The 17,560-nt window shown below is 38.9% G+C and overlaps 1 protein-coding gene across 2 annotated transcripts in view; it reads left to right on the top strand.

Annotated features, from left to right (window-relative positions):
• RELN (reelin) overlaps positions 1 to 17,560 on the top strand; it is a 555,021-nt gene that overhangs the window by 384,124 nt on the left and 153,337 nt on the right. The gene's annotated exons all lie outside the window — the stretch shown is intronic.

The raw sequence follows: 17,560 nt of genomic DNA, 5'->3' as shown, positions 1-17,560 counted from the left end.
ATAGAAACACAATCTACAGAATGGGAGAAAATATTTACAAATCCTCTAATAAAATGTTAATATCCAAAATGTATAAAGAACTCAAACAATTCAATAGCCCAGAAAAACCTAAACATTTTGATTTTGAAAATGGGCAAAGAGTATAAATAGACATTTTACCAAAGAAGACATGGAGATACCGAACAGGTATGAAAGGTTGTTGCTGACCCACGAAAAGCCGCCGGGATTCTTTGCCTCCGGAAGAGAAGAATTCAATCCAGGGCCAGAGACGAGGCTTGATCGCTCAGAGCTTTTGTGCAATAGAGTTTTATTAAAGTATAAAAGGGATAGAGAAAGCTTCTGACATAGACATCAAAAGGGGGCAGAAAGAGTACCCCCTTGCTAGTGTTAGCAATGGGGTTATATACCTTTTAATTAGTTATTACAGTGAATCAAAAGAATGTCTCAAGTTTGTGAAAATTTTACCAGACCTACGCCCACAATTTACATTTTAGGATAACAAGATTAAAATTTAACAACAGAAAGATCCTCCAGACCCACTCCCATAATATACATTCTAAGATATCAGGATTAGTCAGAAGGTTTTCAGGAAGGAGAAACTGTCCTCTAGCAGGATACATTGTTGTTGAATAATCCCTAGTACAGAGTTTAAACTGAGTAGTGTAACTGACTAAGACTAAGGAATTCAGAGGAAAAAAAGTTTGTCCTTTTCTCCTCCTTGAGAATTCCAGACCCCCAATCTCCACTTTGAGAACCCCAGACCCCTTTCTCCTCCTTGGGGACCCTAGACTTCTTATCAATCTGCCTAGGAATTGACTCTCTCAGGTACATGAAAAGATGCTCAGCATCACTAATCATCAAGGAAATGGCAAATCAAAACCACAAGAAGATGTCATCTCACACATATTAGAGTGGCTATTATTGAAAATAAGAAATAACAATATTGCCAAGGATGTGGAGAAAGGATATCTTATGCACTGTTCTTGGGAATGTAAACTAGTGTATCTACTATGAAAAACTATATAGAGGTTTCTCAAAAAATTAAAAATAAATTCCATACTATCCAACAATTTTACTTCTGGGTATATATCTGAAAAAAATGAAATCACTTTCTTGAAAATATATATGTACCACCCACGTTTGTGGCAGCCTTATTTGCAACAACCCAGACATGGAAACAATGAGAGTGTCCATCAGTGTGTGAATGTATGAAAAAGAAAATGTGATACATACAATGGAATGTCTTTAGCCATAAAAAATAAGGAAATTCTACCATTTGTGACAACGTGGATGGGCCTTGAAAAAATCCAAACTTATAGATACAGTGAACAGATTGGTGTTTGCCAAAGATGGGGAGAAAGGGGTGGGCAAAATGGGTTGAGTTATCAAAAGGCACAACCTATTCACTTACAAGATAAAGTTCTGGGGATATAATGTGTAGCATGACGATAGTTAACGATACTGTATTTTATATTTGAAACTTGCTAAACGAGTAGATCTTAAAAGTTCTCATCACAAGAAAAAAATTAGTAACTATGTGAGGTGATAGATGTTAACTAAACTTATTACAGTAATCATTTTGCAACACATACGTATATCAAATGGTTGTGTTATACATCTAATACAGTGGTGTATGGAATTATATCTCAATAAAACTAGAAAAAAGTAAAAATTGATAAGATGAACTGACAAAAGCTATAGTTTTTTCTTTAATTATGCCTGAGGAAAAGGAGATTCATTTAAAAGAAGATTTAGAAATAAGAGAGATGTATTGTAGAAATGTTGAAAGGGTCTGCTAGTTACTTTCATGGGCAGTAGAAATAAAAGTTATATAATATTACTCAATATGTCTTTTTTTTTTTTTTTTTTTTTAGCATATACAAGTGAATCACTAGCTCTAGTCATGGTAGGATCACTTTTTAGAAGAGAAATTTCCTAAAGGAAGTAGTGAAAGTAGAGAGAATATAAAAGAAACATGCGAGAAGTGAGACTAGCTGTGAATGACAAAAGGCATGCGGAAAAAGAGAGTGGGTTATTTTGTGGTATGTAATGTGATCGGAAGACTTTGGAAGCCTTTTAAAACCAGCTCCAGGTGACATGGTCAGCCTGGAGATGTGGGGAAGCTGATTTGTAAAAGAAGGATAACAGCTGCAGGATGGGTGGCCCAAGTCAGAGGGAGTGGACTACACTACAAGTTCAGAACATTCAAAAAGTGTATATTCATATCTCATGGGGCATCTATAAGCATGCACAACAAAAAGGAAGCTGTATATTTTATAAGAAGCAAGAGTTGCCTAAGGCTCAGGCTAAAAGTGTGTACATGCATGCTAAGTTGCTTCAGTTGTGTCCAACTCTGTGTGACGCTATGGACTGTAGCCTGCCAGGTACCTCTGTCTATGGGATTCTCCAGGCAAGAATACTGGAGTGGGTTGCCATGTCCACCTCCAGGGGATCTTCCCAACCCAGGGATAGAACCTGCATCTCATGTTTCCTGCATTACAGGCGGATTCATTACCATTTGCACCACCTGGGAAACCCAAAAGGATCCTAAAAGTCTGTTTAGCTCATAATACAAATTAAATACAATTCACTCCCAATAAGAGGTAGGAAATAGTACTGTAGCTCTACTAACATTGAAGAAAATCAATAATATATTATTACATAATAATATAACAGAACTGAACAATGAGTGAAATGTATTTTAAGCTATACAAGAATAGCTATAAAGTAGTTGTCAAGGTACTTCTAAGTTACAAGAATCATCAGGTATCAACAATAATGTGTAGTGATGGATAACACAAAACGATTTCCTAATTGATGAAGAGAAATCCCTTCAGAGCTCATGCTTGCACACACCTGATATATACGTTTAGCAAGAAGTGGGCCAAACATTTTTTAATGAGATCTACCTTTTCTTCTAGGGCTTCTCTGATAGCTCAGCTGGTAAAGAATCTGCCTGCAATGTGGGAGACCTGGGTTTGATCCCTGGGTTGGGAAGAGCCCCTGGAGAAGGGAAAGGCTACCCACGCCAGTATTCTGGCCTGGAGAATTCCATGGACTCTAGTCCATGGGGTCACAAAGAGCTGAACACAACTGAGTGACTTTCACTTCACTTCAACCTTTTCTTCTGCTATCTTTTGGTTAATTTTTCAAAATAGGATTTATGTGTTTGCGGACGTTAAAAGTCAAGAATCTTTCCTACATGCTAATGTTTATTCCTTTGGACTGGTCTCATGAAAATAGTCGTGAGGCAAAGGAGGTTGCCTGATACTAATATCAGGAATGTGTCATTTGTAAACATTCACAAAGGAGAAGTTGGGTTAGTGCCCCTCTGAAACTTTGGATAGCCTTGATCTCTTAGGTCACAAGAAAAACAAATTTATGGCTATAAAATGAATGAAATGAATCTGCTTATAGAATAAAAATAACAGCCAAGTAAATATCTTCAGGATTTTTCTTTCATTGAACATCAGCCTATAATTTATATAGAAATTTTGTCAGTTTAAATTGTTTATTAGTAATCCTAGAGTATTCTTGGGATTATTTTTTTTACAAAGACTATTAAAAAGAAGAATAAATCAACTCAAATTGTGCTGCTGAAGAAAGTCAGTTGGAGTGAACTCACTCCCAAGAGCCATTTCAGCTACCATTTCACAGTAAGTGATTAGGAAGGTTAGCAGATAGATAAGGTTAATACATTGAGTGACAAACTGAAAAGTCACTATTATTTTCAACAGCTGTGAAAAAAGTATTTTCAGTGCCCAAGAAAATACCTCTATAAAAATTGATAATGTAATTGAAAGTTGCTCAGTCATGTCCGACTCTTTGCAACTCCATGGACTATACAGTCCATGGAATTCTCCAGGCCAGAATGCTGGAGTGGGTAGCCTCTCCCTTCTCTAGGGGATCTTCCCAACCCAGGGGTCAAACCCAGGTCTCCCGCATCGCAGACAGATTCTTAACCAGATGAGCCACAAGGGAAGCAATGTAACTGAATATACTCCCTAATAGATTTATAAATGACTTTCTAAAATAAATCCTATTTACTAGGTTTTTTCATCATGAGGATTTCATTACATGAAATTTTTATTCATTGATAGGCTAACATATATTCAGCTGTTTATTGATTGCACTATAAGCACTATTTGTCCTGTAGGTATAGTACTTGGTACTGAAGATGAAGATAGACAAGCCCTTTGTTTGTGGAGCTTATTTTCTAGAGGAGAAAAACAATAATGAACAAATTTGTAATAATATTCCAGATAGTGATAATTGCTGTGAGGATAAAGGAATGGCTGTTAGGTAGCATAAGTGGAAACTGAGACTATTTTAGGTAAGATGTTTAGGGAAGCCCTCTTGGGAGTGTAGAGACCTCAGAATAATGAGAAAGAAATACTGAAGTGAAAGTGTGCAAGGAAACCATTACAGGTAGAAAGAACAGCAAGATCAAAGGTCCTGAGGCAGGCAAGGAACTAGATTATGTTAGGGCCTCATAGAGCAATAGAGAAGTTTTGGATTTTATTCTAAGCATTATGCCTGCTATGTGCTAAGTCACTTCAGTAGTGTCCGACTCTTTGTGACCACGTGGACTGTAGGCCACCAGGCTCCTCTGTCCATAGGATTCTCCAGAGAAGAATATTGGAGTGGGTTGCCATGCACTTCTCCAGGGAATCTTCCCAACCCATGGATCAAACCTGTATCTCTTACACCTCCTGCCTTGGCGGACAGGTTCTTTATCACTGGCACCACCTGGGAAGCCTCAGTGTGTTATGGGTTATGAGAATTCAGTAAATAATTTGAAGCAAGGGGGTGATGTAATCATATTTTTAATATAATTGTAGCTGCTGTGTGAGAATAGATGGTATGGAGTAGTAAGAAAAGCTCAGAGACCAGTAGTGTCATCCACATGTACTTATTAGAGTGTTGCTAGAAATAGTCTGATGGGCCACTTGAAAATATATATTGGAGAACAAAAGCTTAGAAATGAATGCCAAAGGAATGAATAAAACGGCCATGTTCCCAGAATCATGTCTTGATGTCTACACACTTGACTTTTGAGTCATTTATTTCTCCAAAGTTAGATTTTCCTAAAAATCTTCCTAAGAACTAAGCAGCTAAGTGAGATTTCAGAAGAAAGAGAACCTACCACTAAACAAGTTAACAACAGAAATCTGCATTTCATGATCTGGATTCAAGGTACCTCTGGCTTGTTGAAAAAGCAGTTCAGTAGGCTGAGATTGTTACTTTCTACAGACAGTGGTTCACAGAGCTCTGAGGTAGGCCCTGGGTGACCTGACCTGGTCAGCCTTTCCTGTCTCCCTGCCTTTCATTCATTCCACCTCAACCACATCGTCCTCCCTTCTCTGCTTCCTTCTCTACTCCAAGCCAAGCTCTTTCCTCTCCCAGCACCTTTGTATTGCCTATACCTCTTCCTAGGAAATTCTTTCATTGGTCTCAGTGCCAAGCCTCCAAGTTTTCCAGAGAACTGGAAAAAGTCCAAAGACTTTAAAAATGAATATTGTTTCAAAAATATGATTTTTTTTAAATGGTAAAAATAAAAATAATAAATTTAAATTAAGTATATGTAAAACACAACACATGCCAACTCCATTAACTGCTAAATTTAAATATTCATAAAATTTTATGCTGTTGGTAATAATCTTTTGGTCAGATTCCTGAGTATGTTGAGTAGTCATGGCCAAATGTATATTCTGTGCATTACAAGTAGCCAAATAAAATTCAAAGGCAAAATTATAAAATCTACTTGAAGGTTTCTGCACCAAAAATATATATATATATGTAATGTGGAACATGGGTGCATTTTAATATGCTTGCCATGATGTGTGATGGAGTTTCCAAAATTAAAAGTGTCAAAGTCCTATAAAAGTCTTACAATGGCCCTGCTTCAATACTCACTAAATTAGTACACACTAGGTGACTGCACATGGTTGGAAGGATAAAAAGAAAATTTTGGAGAGTCCTCATGTATCTTTCTTTCTTGCCTCACCTCTTCCCTCCAAGCTAAACATTTTCATTCAGGGCTCTCAGGGCTAACTATATGGGTCCAGTGTGTTCCTTCCTGGAAGGAAGTGAGGTGCAAGAGGAGACAGGAAAGAGATGACAGAGAGAACAGGAGTGTGTTGAAAAGGCGAGCCCTAATTATAAGTAGTGTAAATATGGACTGGGCAAGTTCACTTCAACCAAAATTGGTTCTGAGTTTAGTATGGATGCAATATAAGAATAACAGGAGTAAGAGGGTCCAGGACAGCCAAAGATCTGAGATGAGTTAAAGTTATTAGTAGAGGCTAGAAACAGCAAAAGCTTCTCTGATTCCTCTCCTCCCATCAGAAGAGGTGGGAAGTCTTATTGGTGAAAAGGGCTCCTGACAACTTCGTGCTAAGTCACTTCAGCGTGTCTAACTCTTTGCAGCCCTATGAACTGTTGCCCACCAGGCTGGCTCTGTCCATGGGATTCTCCAGGCAAGAATATGGTAATGGGCTGCCATTTCCTTCTCCAGGGGTCTTCCTGATCCAGAGAGCAAACCCACAACTCTTACATCTCCTGCATTGGCAGGTGGGTTTTTTACCACTAGCGCAATCTGGGAAGCCCCCGTGGCAACTTTACTACTCTCATACCCACAGGTTCCTGTCAGGACACTGCAGGCACTACGGGAGTTGAGAAGAGCTATTTTCCCCCGAGTCCTTGGGCTCCCAGCTCTCTGATAGTCTGTCCCTTTTCTGGCCGTCAGTCTCTCTCTCTCCTCCTCTCTCAGGGGCCAAAGCCCAGGCTGTGCTTTGTGCTGACTTCCTCTCTGTCTTTTACCTGGCAGACGTTTCCCTTTTCCTGCCACAGTTTACTCCAGCTGCTGAATATTTCCTAAAACTGCAGTGAGGTGGACAAAATGAAGATTCAACTGAGAAATGACAGAAATCTTTGAAAGCATAAAAATTTTTGTAAACTTTTAAAATGTCTATAAACACTTTTTAGTTAATTTATTTATTTTAATTGGAGGCTAATTACTTTACAATATTGTAGTTGGTTTTGCCATACATTGACGTGAATCAGCCATGGGTGGACATGTGCCCCCCATCCTGAACCCCACTCCCACCACCCTCCCCACCCCATCCCTCAGGGTTGTCCCAGTGCACTGGCTTTGAGTGTCCTGTTTCATGCATTGAACTTGGATCTATTTCACATATGATAATATGTATGTTTCCGTGCTATTCTCTCAAATCATCCCACCCTTGCCTTCTCCCACAGAGTCCAAAAGTCTGTTCTTTACATCTATGTCTCTTTTGCTGTCTCACATATAGGATCGTCGTTACCATCTTTCTAAATCCCATATATATGCGTTAATATACTGTATTGGTGTTTTTCTTTCTGACTTCACTCTGTATAAACTTTTTATAATTGGAGTATAATGGCTTTACAATGTTGTGTTAGTTTCTGCTGCACAACAACGTGAATCAGCTCTATGTATACATGTATCCCCTCTATCTGGAGCCTTCCACCACCCCCATTCCATCCCTCTAGGTCATCACAGATCACAGAGCTTGGCTCCCTATGTTATATAGCAGCTTCCCACTAGTTATCTATTTTACATATGTATATCAGTGTGGCTTTCTCAATTCATCCTACCCTCTCCTTCCTCCATTGTGTCCACAAGTTTGTTCTCTACGTCTGTGTCCCTATTCTTACCCTGCAAATAGGTTCATCAGTGCCATTTTTCTAGATTCCATATATGTGTGTTAATACACAATATTTGTTTTTCTCTTTCTGACTTCATGCTGTTTGACAGACTCTGAGTTCATCCACATCACTATAAATGACCAAATTTTAGGTTTTTATGTGGCTGTGTAATATTCCATTGTATATTAATGTATGTGCCACATCTTCTTTATCCATTCATCTGTCGATGGACATTTAGTTGCTTTCCTGTCCTGGCTGTTGTCAATAATGCAACAGTGAACACTGGATGCATGTATCTTTCTGAATTATGGTTTTCTCAGGGTGTATGACCAGCAGTAGGATTGCTATATCATATGGTAGTTCTATTTTTAGTTTTTAAGGAACCTCCATATTGTTCTCCATAATGGTTATATCAATTTATATTTCCACAAACAATACAAGAGAGTTCCCTTTTTTCCACACCCTCTCCAGCATAAAATTTCTACAAACTTTAGAACTAGATTTTTTTTAAGTGAATGGAATTAGCTGCTGGTGTATAGACTTGGGGAGAACTGGGCTAGTTACACAAGAGATAAAGGTGAGTGATTGGGCTGCAAATGGACCTCTGTGCTCCTGAGAAAGACACGGAGTCACTCTCCGTGGCTCCCAACAGTCACTGATCTACCTGCCATCTCATAGTAGCACCTGTGCAGGTGTGTGCAACCTGGTTAGAAAGCGAATATAGTGTTCATTGTGGTCACAACCACTGTGTACAGACATCCTGAATGTCTAACCTACGTGACTTATTTCCCCCCAGTTCTGTCTCCCACACATAAAACTATCTCATCCTTGAGAGAAAACTGCTGTTAAGCACCCAATTTTTTGTTGAGATTTATTTGCCAAGAGGCTGCTTTCTTTAGAAGCTGAATAAACAGCAGCCAAGCAGCTTGATTTAAGTATTATATAGCTAAAGCAAAATGCTGGTCCTGACTTGAAGAACCATGTGCAAATTTCCAAACTGAGAAATAAGACTGAAGAAGCTAAAGAATATAAACTGTGTACTTTAAATAGGAATTGTAATGATAAGCAAAAAAAGCAGGTGCTAGGAACAGAGGTATAAAAGGAGACTGAAATACATGCTGTAAAGCACACGTATTCCAAAATATTTTCTATTGCCAATTCAAATTAACAAGATAACTAAGGATTTCACTTAGAAATCCATAAGGACTTTTAAAATGAAATATTGAATAAATACATGAAAAAATGCATTATGTGTAGAAATTTCAAATTCGTTTGAAGCTGTAGATGGAATGAAGTAAGTAAAAAAAATTGTTATAAAATACATTTGTATCTAGAAATTTTCCTACATAAAGAATTACTCCACTTGAGAAACCAGTAAACAGAATGTAGTCAGAAAAACAAAGGGAAAATTAATAAAATAGCCTATCATATAAATACAATATGTTAAGGCCTCATGTTTTACATCTTCTTTCTCTAAAATCCTCACTGAAGTGATTGAGGCAACGTAACAGAGAAAATGCTATACTATTTTTGGACTTTGAAAGTTGAATGAGCTTCTTGAAGAAGTAGGATGTGGGAGGAAAATGTGGTGGTGAGAGTGGAGTGAGCGAACGTTAGATGACTCCTTGCTCCTGGCCTCGATTCTCTGAGGCTGAGGCTGGGGCTCAATATCAGAAACACGGGTGATACCATAGAGGGTAGCTGTCAACAGGAGTATGGAAAGTCAGGTGTCTCGCACAGTGAATAATGCAGAATGCAAAACCTGTTAGAATCACAAACAGAAAATTACAACCATAATTCAGAGTGTAATTACAATATTTTGTTTGAGTCCTTGATGGATGAAGCAAACAAAAAATAAGTGAGGACCTAGACAAAAGCAAGAGAATTCCAGAAAAACATCTGTTTCTGTTTTATTGACTATGCCAAAGCCTTTGACTGTGGGGATCACAATAAACTATGAAAAATTCTGAAAGAGATGGGAATACCAGACCACCTGACCTGCCTCTAGAGAAACCTGTATGCACATCAGGAAGCAGCAGTTAGAACTGGACATGGAACGACACACTGGTTCCAAATAGGAAAAGAAGTACGTCGAGGCTGTATATTGTCACTCTGCTTATTTAACTTATGTGCAGAGTACATCATGAGAAATGCTGGGCTGGATGAAGCACAAGCTGGAATCAAGATTGCCAGGAGAAATATCAATAACCTCAGATATGCAGATGACCCCACCCTTATGGCAGAAAGTGAAGAACAAAAGAGCCTCTTGATGAAAGTGAAAGAGGAGAGTGAAAAAGTTGGCTTAAAGCTCAACATTCAGAAAACTAATATCATGGCATCTGGTCCCATCACTTCATGGCAAATAGATGCGGAAACAGTGGCTGACTTTATTTTTCTGGGCTCCAAAATCACTGCTGATGGTGACTGCAGCCATGAAATTAAAAGACACTTACTCCTTGGAAGGAAAGTTATGACCAGCCTAGACAGCGTATTATAAAGCAGAGACATTACTTTGCCAACAAAGGTCCATCCAGTCAAGGCTATGGTTTTTCCAGTGGTCATGTATGGATGTGAGAGTTGGACTATAAAGAAAGCTGAGCGCCAAAGAATTGATTCTTTTGAACTGTGGTGTTGGAGAAGACTCTTGAGAGTCCCTTGGACTGCAAGGAGATCCAACCAATCCGTCCTAGAGGAAATCAGTCCTGGGTGTTCATTGGAAGGACTGTGTTGAAGCCGAAATTCCAATACTTTGGCCACCTGATGAGAAGAGCTGACTCATTTGAAAAGACCCTGATGCTTGGAAGGATTGAGGGCAGGAGGAGAAGGGGAAGACAGAGGATGAGATGGCTGGATGGCATCACTGACTCAATGGACATGGGTTTGGGTGGACTCTGAGAGTTGGTGATGGACAGGGAGGCCTGGCGTGCTCCGGTTCATGGGGTCTCAAAGAGTCGGACACGACTGAGCGACTGAACTGAACTAAACTGAGACAAATGTATGGGAGAAAATTAACAAGGATATTTAATTAAAAAATTATACCCTACTAATAAAAAATACAAGTCTCTTTCATATGTCCACTGGACATTTGCAAAAATAAGTATGAACTAAGCCCTGAGAGAGTCTTAATAGATATCAATAAAGTATGACACCAAAAGCAGGGACCATTAAGGTCACATATTCCAGCACTTAAATTATTTTAACTATTTTTTCCCTGAAAACAGTACACGGCAAAAACTGGGGAGAGGGAGTTATTTGCAACATTTATACCAGACTACATATCCCAAATATGTGAAAAATTTGTACAAATAAGTAAGGAAAAGATAAATTCCAATTCTAATGATGGGCAAATTACATGAAAGGCTACTTTAACACCCCAAAAAACTACAAATAGGTAATGAATACTTAACATAAATATCATGTTAACTTTTCTAGTAATCAATGAAATATAGCTTAAGAGACTTTGCATAGAGTAGCTAAAATGAAAGCTATTGTCATTGTTCAGTATTGATATGTATTAAGAATTTGCAGTACCATCATTGTTAATATTTTTGGTAAATATAACTTGGTACATAATTTTTGAAAGACAGTTTAGCAGTAAGTACTAACCTTTAATTTTGCTTTGACCAAGCAATTCTGCTTCTAGGAATTTATCCTAAGAAAATAATTAAACAACTATACAAAGATACAGAAGGATGCATATTGTAGAAGTATTGTTTATAACAGTGAAAAATGGAAACAACCTCCAAAGATTCCCATAATTATAGATTGGCTTTATTCATTAAAAATAACAGTGTCTCACTATATTTTTTTAATATGGAAAAGTGGCTATGAAATAATTTTAGAAAGAAATAAAACAGGGCTATTATGATTCTATATTTTTTAAAAGAAAGAAAAGTGAGTATCTAAGTATATGTGTGTATACATAAGGAAACCTGGAAGTATTTACACTAAAATATTGCAGTGGTCATCTAGGTAGAATTGTGAATTTTTAGCTTTTAAAAAAATGCATCTATATTGTCAGTTTTTTCCCAATAAGTGTAAAATTTATATAATCCACTAAAATATTGTGGTTATTTCCATTTTGAGACATAAGAGTATAGAAAGTAGAAATTAGTTTGTGTCACCTTTAATTCCACAGTATCAGCAAGTATTTCTGTCAGTTCTAGTAAACATTTCTTTGATGATTACAAGAACAAAACCCTCAAAAAAGGATGATAGAGAGGTTTAAATTCATTCACATGTCCTTCTGCAGATTAATACAACTTCTGAATAGTATCAGACCAAAAAAGTTTTGTATTGGTCTTCTGTTTCTCTGAAAATGAGTTCTGCAGAGCTGTTCTTTACCATGGGTTTCTTGAAAATAACAGAATACTGCTTAGATTTCTAAGAAATGTAAATGCTGGTGCATTGTCTTCTCTTGTGGCCCATTGGTAGTGACACTTCTGCCACATAGTTTACTTACCAAACTATTCTGAAAGAGATAAATCAGTTGTCAAAAATGGCTCAGTCCCTAGGTGATTTGACTATTGTACATGAATTTCCTCTTAAAGAACTGTGTGACCTGAGTATTCCTCTATTTACTTTAGTTAGATGTATCTGCCTTTCATATAAGAGAGCCTTTTTTTTTCTGGAGATGGGAACGAGGCTCTGGGGAAACGCAGAAAGGGCAGTTTCTTTAAGTGAGGGTAACCTCAAAACCTTGTCTGTGTTCATTACAGCATTTAAGTAACTATGGTTTTGGAAAACTTGCCTTTTCTCCCATCAAGAGCCCTCACTCATGTGCTCATTTTATTTAATATTTTTTGCATGCTTTTGATAGGCATGACATAGTGAAAAGGACATCAAAGAAGAAATCAGTTGGCCTGGTTTCTAGCTTTTTAGTAACCGTGTGACCCTGACGGTCAGCAGCTAAGACTCTTGGTTTTCCTTCTCTATAACAGTGCTCAGGATCCCTGATGTATCTCAAATGATATTGACTCAGAAGTCAAATGAAATAATCCAGCTATTGGAAAACCATGATGTCCTATACCAACACCAGGTGCTTCTTGAGGTGTGCAAGGCTCTGAATGCTATCGGGGATGCAGAGATGAGCAAGGTGTGACCTCTCCCTGTGGAGAGGCTTCCAGCCTGGTCAGGAAGATAGGTCCTCAGCACCCCTGAGATTAAGCTATGAGGGGAAGGCAAAGGACCTATATTCTGGACTATGGAAACTTAAATATGACTAAGGAGACTTGAGTTGCATTATGGTATCATCTACTTACCAGTGTCATAACAGAGAGCCTACTAGCCTTCTTGGGGGTGGAAATGAAAAGGCACAGGGAGGTAAGCTTGCCCTAATGGAAAGAGTTATCCCCATTCTCTCATTAAAATGTGTAAGTATTAAAAGATTCAGGACTGTTTTATTGTTCCTTTATTTTTGAGGCACTCTTACAAATCAAAATGAATGGAACTAAGCCTCCAATTCCTAGTGCATTCTCTCTCCAGAATTTCTCCCCAAAATGCTGATGTGGGCTTTTTTTTTCTGTTTCTATGATTGCAACGGAGAAGTTCAGCTTCATTTTTGCCTTTATAAACATATCTTGACTTAGACAAGCAGCAAAGAGGGGCAGTTTTGTAAATTAAAGAATTGCAGCCTGTGAAATTGTCTCCCATAAAATTCCAGCAGTGTATGAACATCAGAATACTAAGGAGGAAAAAGTCAGACCTAATATCACTGACTTTCAGCCAGTCTTGAGTGAATCATAAACAATTGAGTGAATTTGTTCTATGAGTGGTCAAGATTCTGAGGCACAGACGTCTGTGATCTTCTTGGGTTATTTTGCTTTAGATTAAGATAGCAGGAGAGATATCATACAGGGCTTCCTAGGCAGCTTAGCAGTGGAGAGTCTGTCTACCAATGCAGGAGATGCAGGTTTGATCCCTGGGTAGGGAAGATCCCAAAGAAGGAAGTAGCAACCCACTCCAGTATTCTTGCCTGGGAAATCCCATGGGCAAAGGAGCCTGGCGGACTATAGTCCATAGAGTCAAAAGAGTCAGACACGACCTAGTGACTGAACCACCACCACCACCAGTGGTATCATGCAGTACTATAAAGTATGGCAAGTGTATCAGAAATGCATTCAGCTCTCAGTGGCAACAAGAACAACCAGAAAGGACTGACCATGGTATAAACAAAAGTGAAAAGGCTTATTTTGTCATTTGTAACAAGCCGTCCTAGGATTAAGGGCTGGAAACAGCTTAACAGGGCCATCAGGGACCCATGCTCTCTTCATTTTTCTACTCCACCATCTCAGCAGAGAGACCTCCAACTGCATATTTGTTCCCGTTATTGTCATAGAATGGCCACTGCCCCATTAGGGAGAAAGCAATAGGAGCAATAGGCAGAAGGACATGCCAGACAAATCCATCTGTCTCTCTTTAAAAGCTTGTATTAAATCTGAGCAAGTAGACACTTCCCTGGAGGTTCATTGGTTAAGGACTCCATACTTCCAATGCAGTGGACACAGTTTTGATCCCTGGTTGGGGAATTAAGATCCCGCATGTCATGCAGAGAAAAAAGATAGAATGGGAAAGACTAGAGATCTGTTCAAGACAATTAGAGATACCAAGGGAACATTTCATGCAAAGATGGGTACAATAAAGGACAGAAATGGTATGGACCTAACAGAAGCAGAGGATATTAAGAAGAGGTGGCACGAATACACAGAGGAACTGTACAAAAGGGATCTTCGCAACCCAGATAATCACGATGGTGTGATCACTCACCTAGAGCCAGACATGAAGTCAAGTGGGCCTTAGGAAGCATCACTACAAACAAAACTAGTGGAGGTGATGGAATTCCAGTCGAGCCATTTCAAATTCTAAAAGATGATGCTGTGAAAGTGCTGCACTCAATATGCCAGCAAATTTGGAATTCTCAGCAGTGGCCACAGGACTGGAAAAGGTCAGTTTTCATTCCAATCCCAAAGAAAGGCAATGCCAAAGAATGCTCAAACTACTGTACAATTGCACTTATCTCACACGCTAGCAAATTAATGCTCAATATTCTCCAAGCCAGGCTTCAACAATATGTGAACTGTGAACTTCCAGATGTTCAAGCTGGACTTAGAAAAGGCAGAGGACCCAGAGATCAAATTGCCAACATTTTCTGGATCATTGAAAAAGCAAGAGAGTTCCAGAAAATATCTATTTCTGCTTTATTGACTATGCCAAAGCCTTTGACTGTGTGGATCACAATAAACTGTGAAAAATTCTGAAAGATATGGGAATACCAGACCACCTGAATTGCCTCTTGAGAAATCTGTATGCAGGTCAGGAAGCAACAGTTAGAACTGGACATGGAACAACAGATTGGTTCCAAATAGGGAAAGGAGTACGTCAAGGCTGTATATTGTCACCCTGCTTATTTAACTTATATGCAGAGTACATCATGAGAAACGCTGGGCTAGATGAAGCACAAGCTGGACTCAAGATTGCAAGGAGAAATATCAATAACCTCAGATATGCAGATGACCCCACCCTTATGGCAGAAAGTGAAGAAGAACTAAAGAGCCTCTTGATGAAGGTGAAAGAGGAGAGTGAAAAAGTTGGCTTAAAGCTCAACATTCAGAAAACTAAGATCATGGCATCTGGTCCCATCACTTCATGGCAAATAGATTGGGAAACAGTGGAAACAGTGGCTGACTTTATTTTTTGGGACTCCAAAATCGCTGCAGATGGTGACTGCAGCCATGAAATTAAAAGATGCATTCCATGTTCGATGCATGAGACAAGGGCTCAGGGCCGGGGCAATGGGATGACCCAGAGGGCTGGGATGGGGAGGGAGGTGGGTGGGGGGTCCAGGAAGGGGAACACATGTAAACCCATGGCTGATTCATGTCAATGTATGGCAAAAACTATTACAATATTGTAAAGTAATTAGCCCCCAACTAAAATAAATAAATTTATAAAATAAATAAATTTATAAAAAAAAATAAAAGATGCTTACTCCTTGGAAGGAAAGTTATGGCCAACCTAGACAGCATATTAAAAAGCAGAAACATTACTTTGTCCACAAAGGTCCGTCTAGTCAAGGCTATGGTTTTTCCAGTGGTCGTGTATGGATGTGAGAGTTGGGCAGTGAAGAAGGCTGGGCACTGCAGAATTGATGCTTTTGAACTGTGGTGTTGGAGAAGACTCTTGAGAGTCCCTTGGACTGCAAGAAGATCCAACCAGTCCATCCTAAGGGAGATCAGTCCTGGGTGTTCATTGGAAGGACTGATGTTGAAGCTGAAACTCCAGTACTTTGGCCACCTCATGGGAAGAGTTGATTCGTTGGAAAAGACCCTAATGCTGGGAAGGATTGGGGGCAGGAGGATAAGGGGACAACAGAGGATGAGCTGGTTGGATGGCATCACCGACTCAATGGACATGAGTTTAAGTAAACTCTGGGAGTTGGTGATGGACAGGGAGGCCTGGCATGCTGCAGTCGATGGGATTGCAAAGAGTCAGACATGATTGAGGTACTGAACTGAACTGGACTGAACTGATGTCATGCAGTGCAGCCAAAAAATAACAATAAATAAAAGAGAAAAAAGCTGAGTGAGTATACCCACCTAGCATCTTTCACTTATGTCTCATTGGTAAAAACTCATTGGTGGACATGGGCACCCCTAGACCAATAACTAGAAAATGACTGGGGAGAGGGGCACTCTAGACAGCAACTGGATCAGCCTACCTACCCAACAACATCTGCCCACAGCTGCTGGTGGTACAGATGTTCATGCCAAATAAGAATTTTATTATCACTGTTTGACCATCCTCATTTAGCCTCTTAAATTGTCCTTTTCTATATGTTTTGTTTTCTCTCTTGGTGTCTTGGCACCTTTAAAAGCTGTTATCATCAGGGAAGCTCACAGAGCACACATTTCTCAGGTTTGAATGCTTCCTCTCTCCAACCAACTTCATGGTTAGTTTGTAACCATGACAAAATTAGGGTCAGGCACTATTTGCAAAACCCAGCACTTCTTTCTGAATCTGTATAGAATTACCAGGACACTAAACCATCTCAGAAAGGAGGAATTTAAAAGGAGTGCTGATTGTGAAAATAATCTTAAATTCTTTCAGGAATGCTGGAGTGGAGAAATACTCTGTATGATTTGAGTAAGAAAGTTTTAGTGCCTCCGTGTGGCCTGTGGACCGTTAAGCCCATGTGCTACTATGCCCTCTGTGGTTTTTAACTAGATGCCTAGGGTATATACTGCACCTTCAAACAGCTAAATGAAGGCTAGTTTTTGCCTCTGATAACCTTTCTCATAAAGGGTAGTAGAAAGAGCATATAACCCTTGAAGCTAAAAGCGGCATTCATTTCTCACAGGGAAAAGTGTTTGGGGTTTTGTTTTGTTTTGTTTTTTGCCTGTTTTAAAGATTATGGAATTTATATAGATGAGTTTGTGCCCATATAGCATACTAGAATTTTTGTTCAATGCTGATTTCTTTTATTTTGTAATTTTACTAAAAATTGCATCCCACAGCTTCATATTTTCTAGATTGCATTTTGCATACCCTGACACATAGCAGCAATCATGGTTTTGTATCTCTTAAGAGCATCACTGCATAGTAACTGAAAGTTAATGATTTTTAAATTAACTATAACTGAAGATTATTCAAAATTACACTGTTTTCTTCTCTGTCTTAGAGTAATAGAAGGACAAAGAGATAGTGTATTGGTTGAGAAGTTTTTGAATCAGGCAAAGCTGATTCCTCGTCAAGTGTCTGCCAATTACTGTCTCCATTTCCTCATTTGTTGTTGTTCAGTCAGTAAGTCGTGTCTGACTCTTTGTGACCCCATGGACCTCCACTGTCTCCTCCGTGCATGCATGCTAAGTCACTT

The sequence above is a fragment of the Giraffa tippelskirchi genome, chromosome 10 (genome assembly GCF_054371585.1).
Source record: "Giraffa tippelskirchi isolate mGirTip1 chromosome 10, T2T-mGirTip1v1.2.pri, whole genome shotgun sequence".
NCBI classification, from domain to species: domain Eukaryota; kingdom Metazoa; phylum Chordata; class Mammalia; order Artiodactyla; family Giraffidae; genus Giraffa; species Giraffa tippelskirchi.
This window is presented reverse-complemented; position numbering and strand designations above follow the sequence as displayed.